The sequence below is a fragment of the Triticum dicoccoides genome, chromosome 1A, assembly GCF_002162155.2.
Source record: "Triticum dicoccoides isolate Atlit2015 ecotype Zavitan chromosome 1A, WEW_v2.0, whole genome shotgun sequence".
NCBI classification, from domain to species: domain Eukaryota; kingdom Viridiplantae; phylum Streptophyta; class Magnoliopsida; order Poales; family Poaceae; genus Triticum; species Triticum dicoccoides.
In genome coordinates this window covers 299,151,706-299,157,291 of record NC_041380.1, presented here as the reverse complement: position 1 = coordinate 299,157,291, position 5,586 = coordinate 299,151,706, and the positions used below count along the sequence as shown (strand labels likewise).

General features: G+C 47.5%; 1 long non-coding RNA gene across 1 annotated transcript; it reads right to left on the bottom strand.

Moving 5' to 3' along the window:
• Window positions 1-4,796: 4,796 nt before the first annotated feature.
• On the bottom strand, window positions 4,797-5,580 carry LOC119283487. Its single transcript, XR_005139052.1, has 2 exons — window positions 5,246-5,580; window positions 4,797-5,158 (listed from the first exon to the last, which is right to left on the bottom strand). It is a non-coding gene; the product is annotated as an uncharacterized LOC119283487 (long non-coding RNA).
• Between the last annotated feature and the right edge of the window lie 6 nt (window positions 5,581-5,586).

The following is a 5,586-nucleotide window of genomic DNA, read 5'->3' as shown; positions in this document are numbered from 1 at the left end:
ATATATTTCTTGAACCTGGTGATCATCTTTGTTACATATCTTGTGATGATCAGCTTTTACATGCTTATCATTTTGCCAACATTTTCTGATTTGTCACTTACCACTTATCATTATGTCAGATCACAATATAGTAATGCAAACAACCCAACTGTGATCATATATATTGGCCAACAGAAATACATAATATGCAACATAGATTGATCAACAACATACTTTCATTACATTACCAAAAGGGGACACTTGGATCACTTCTTCATCACCACCATCACTACACTACATAGTTCCATTACATTACTAGCTTACTAGCATCTTCATACTACCAACAATTCAACAGGTCACACACAGCACACACACAAGCACACCTACTGTCACAGCTATCTTCAACATCATCACACACATAGTTCACTCCTCCTTTCCTCAGCAGCATCACACACAACACTTGCATCACTTCATCAGCAGCATCACACACAGCACACACTGTAACATCCCGGGTGTAATTTACCTTATATGTATCCCAACTCTTGTCGTTTCCGGCCTAAGTTATTTTATTTTCCTTGGTGTCGGGTTTTGGTCTCCGTGTGTTGTTGTCTTTGTCATGCATCTCATATCATGCCATCATGCGCATTGCATTCGCATACGTGTTCGTCTCATGCATCCGAGCATTTTCCCCGTTGTCCGTTTTGCATTCCGGCGCTCCTATGTCACCCGGTGCTCCTTTCTACCTCTTTCCGTGTGTGGGGGTTAAACATTTCCGGATTGGACCGAGACTTGTCATGCGGCCTTGGTTTACTACCGGTAGACCGCCTGTCAAGTTTCGTGCCATTTGGATTTCGTTTGATACTCCAACGATTAACCGAGGGACCGAAAAGGCCTCGTTTGTGTTGCAGCCCAACACCCTTCCAATTTGACCCAAAACCCACCAAAAACCCTTCCATCATCTAGAGCGTTCGATCACGATCGTGTGGCCGAAAACCGTGCTCAATTTGGAGCCTCCTAGCTCCTCCTACCTATAAAATGGTCTCTTCCGAAAATCCCGGATCTTTTCCCACGAAACCCTAAAAAATCCTCGCGCCGCCGCCGGACATGTCCGCCGCCGACCGGACACACCGCCACCGCCAATAGAACGCCGCCACCTGTCCCGGGGGACCGCATCGCCACCTCCCCACCGACGCGGGCCCGCCAGGCCCAGCGCCGGCCCTCCCGCGCCGCCTCCCGGGCCGAGCCGCCCAGCGCGCCCGCGCCTCTTCCTCCTCGCCATCGCCACCTACCGCGCCGGTGCGCGCCGCGCCGCCGCCTCCCACCGAGCTCCGCCACCCCGTCGGCCGAGCTCCGGCGCCGCACCTCCGCCGCCTCGCCAAGTCCGCCCTGACGCCGCCCCGCTCCTCCTCCGGTTCGATCCGGCGTCCCCATGCCCGGATCCGGCGACCGCGCCCTTTCTCCGACGAGGTCCCGCCAAGTCTGACCACCACGACGCCCATTTCCAGCGACCTCGACTCCTCCGGTGAACAGTGCTGCTACAGTGTCACGCGCCAGATCCAGATCCAGATTCGCGAGGGTTGACTTTTTCATCCCCGAACCCTAATTTGTTGCAAACTTTGGCATGTCATAACTCTCTCATTGTAGATCTGATTTGTGCGTGTAGCATATCAAAATGTTAGTCTCGACGAGTAGATCATTTCATCTCATTGCATCATTTCCATTTGAGCTCATCTTGATGCACAAAATGCTGTTGGAAGAGGGCTATGTGATGAATTTGTCAGATCTGTTTCAGCAAATAGCTATTTGTCATTTATGTCATGATTAATGTGTGCATGCTATGATCCTGAGCTCTACATGTGTTTTGTTATATGCCATGCCATCTTTACAGAGGTGCTTGCCATGTATTTTTGTGATATTTGTGGTGACTAGCACAAGCTTGCAAAGTAGCGTAATCGGTAATGCTGATTTCAGGGACTTAGAATTTCACTGTCTTTGTCCTGATTTTGTTGTTATGCCTTATGTTCATGTTGTTTCCTAGTGATCTGTGCCTCTTTTGAGGATGATCAGTAAGGATGTTTTGTTAACATTGTGGTGCTCTATCCATCCATGTCTTTGTTTGCATTTATGGAGCACCCTAGCTTGAGTCAATCGAGCTCTCCTTTTGCTATAAAATAATCCTGGCAGATTGTTGACATGTTTAGCGATTTTGCCGGGGATGTTGCTATTGATCCGTGCATGCTATGTTGTTGTTCTTGCCATGTCTAGCTTCTATGCCATGTCTTCTTGATGGGTGTATGCTTAGTTTCTCATGCCATGCTCTCTAGTGAGTGCATCGAGCTCGTAAACATGCCTACTCGTTAACTGATTTGCATGCTCCGGATTTTCACTAAGTCTGAATCTGTTTGTGTTTTTGCCATGTTCACATACTTGCAATTGTATTTTCTGATCCCTTTTGGCTCAAGGTCACTAAGGGACTTTTGTTAAGTACTTTGAGTAGTTTCATGCCATGCCTTGCTTTGCCATGTTAAGTTCCTGTAGCATGTAGTTTTCATGCTCTAAAGTGTGCTTCCTGATGATAAATTCCAGACTTGTGTTAATTTCACTAAGTCTGAAACCTGTTATCATTTGCACTTTTGACATGCTTGTTCGAACCTGTTAATGGATGAATTAGCCGTAGCTCAGTGTTCATCTTTTGTCAAGCATCATGAGTGGATCCCTGCCATGTATTTTGTTGTCATGTTTGAGTGTTGTAGCATATTTATCTTGATGCATTTAGTTGGTCACTTGCTGATTATCGCAGATCGGTGCCATATTTGTTTTGCTTGCCATTTCCAAACCGTGCATCCGAATCCGGTGATCTTTATATCGATTTCAACCGAAATCACCTCACCTTTCCAGTGGCACTCTTGGATTTCCAAGTTGAGGCCAGGTTCAATCATTCCTTGTCAAATCTTGCATATGCATCGCATACCGTATCCCACATATCATACCATGTTTGCATCATGTTGTTTGAGCATTGCACGTGGTTGATTGTGTTCCGTTTGCTTGTTGTTCTTGTTTGGGTAGAGCCGGGAGACGAGTTCGTGAATGAGGATCCCGTTGAGTTCGCTTACGAGGATCAAGTCAACTCTGACAACTTTGCAGGCAAGATGACCATACCCTCGAAATCACTTCTATCTTTGCTTGCTAGATACTCGCTCTTTTGCTATGCCTATGCTACGATACCTACCACTTGCTTATCATGCCTCCCAAATTGCCATGTCAAACCTCTAACCCACCATGTCCTAGCAAACCGTTGATTAGCTATGTTACCGCTTTGCTCAGCCCCTCTTATAGCGTTGCTAGTTGCAGGTGAAGATTGGAGATCGTTCCTTGTTAGAACATTGTTTATTGTTGGGATATCACCATATTATCTTATTTATCTTAATGCATCTATGTACTTGGTAAAGGGTGGAAGGCTCGGCCTTTTGCCTAGTGTTTTGTTCCACTCTTGCTGCCCTAGTTTCCGTCATATCGGTGTTATGTTCCCGGATTTTGCGTTCCTTACGCGGTAGGGTTATAATGGGAACCCCTTGACAGTCCGCCTTGAATAAAACTCCTCCAGCAATGCCCAACCTTGGTTTTACCATTTGCCACCTAGCCTCTTTTTCCCTTGGGTTTCCGGAGCCCGAGGGTCATCTTTATTTAACCCCCCCCCCCCCGGGCCAGTGCTCCTCTGAGTGTTGGTCCAAACTAGAGCCATGTGCAGCGCCCCCTCGAGGAAACTCGAGGTTTGGTTTTAGTTGTATGGAGCGCTCATCTGAGTGTGCCCTGAGAACGAGATATGTGTAGCTCCTATCTGGATTTGTCGGCACATTCGGGCGGTGTTGCTGGACTTGTTTTACCATTGTCGAGGATGTCTTGTAATTGGGATACCGAGTCTGATCGGAATGTCTCGGGAGAAGGAATATCCTTCGTTGACCGTGAGAGTTTATGATGGGCTAAGTTGGGACTCCCCTGCAGGGATTTGAACTTTTGAAAGCCGTGCCCGCGGTTATGGGCAGATGGGAATTTGTTAATGTCCGGTTGTAGATAACATGAAACTTAACTTAATTAAAATGAATCAACCGCATGTGTAACCGTGATGGTCTCTTCTCGGCGGAGTCTGGGAACTGAACACGGTGTTGGAGTAATGCTTGACGTATGTTGTTCTAGGATTACTTTTTGATCATAGTTGTTCGATCGTGCTTTGCCTTCTCTTCTCGCTCTCTTTTGCATATGTTAGCCACCGTATATGCTAGTCGCTTGCTGCAGCTCCACATCATACCTTTGCCTTACCTAAAAGCTTAAATAGTCTTGATCGCGAGGGTGCGAGATTACTGAGTCCCCGTGACTCACAATTTACTTTCAAAACCAGATGCAGGGACCGATGATACCGCTCCAGACGATGCGCTTGAGCTCAAGTGAGAGTTCGATGAAGACTCTCGCCGTTACTATGTGTCTTTCCCAGATGATCAGTAGTGGTGCCCAGTTGGGGCGATCGGGGACCGTGTCGCATGTGGGGGTTTGATCTTTATTTTGATACCGTAGTCGGACCATGAGTGTATTGGATGATTGTAATGTTATTCATGTATTTGTGTGACGTGGCGAGTGTAATCCAACTATGTACCTTTTCCCTTTTATCTATTTACATGGGTTATTATGAAGATTACCTTACTTGCGACATTGCTTTAAATGCGGTTATACCTCTAAGTCGTGCTTCGACACGTAGGAGATATAGCCACATCGAGGACGTTACACACACACAAGCACACCTACTGCCACAACTATCTTCAACATCATCACACACATAGTTCACTCCTCCTTTACTCAGCAGCATCACACACAGCACTTGCATCACTTCATCAGCAGCGTCACACACAGCACACACACACACACCTACTGCCAGAGCTATCTTCAACAGAAGAACAATCTGCCTGCCAACCTGCAACAAAGATTCACTCCTCTCCTCACAGCATGAACCCCTAAATCCTACTGCCATCATCCCTCTAGCTCTTCTCTCTTCATTGCGCCGCTCCAACTCTTCTCTCCTGTCTTCAGACCACCCAATTACATCCACATCATTATCTCCAGTGAGAAACATCTTCTCCACCAAGTAAGCAACATACTCCCTCTCCCAATGCCAGAAATTGCATCCATTCTATCAAAATGAATGCAAATTAGAGACCAAATGTGCCAAAAAGTGACAAAATCAATGCTTTCCAAGACCAAATGTCAGAGAACTTACACCATGACCGGGTAGCGGTAGTACACCCATCCAGGGTGATCCTCTGTGCCGGAAACATGCTTATTCACCATGGAACCACACCCCCACCGGCAGTAGATGAGGGGGATGAATGGACCGCCGCCGCGGCAAGAAGAGCGGCAGGAGCTCGATGCAGACATGCTTCAGGGGAAGAACAACTCGTTGCAAAAGCGGCGACGCCGGCGGTGAGCGGTGCTGGGCAGGGAGTGGGCGACGGCAGGACGACGCCGGCTAGGGATTTGGTGGCCGGCGGCGAAAGAGGAAAATGGCTAGGGATTTGGAGGACGATGGGGGAGGGGGTTTTAATACAACGCGAAATTTGC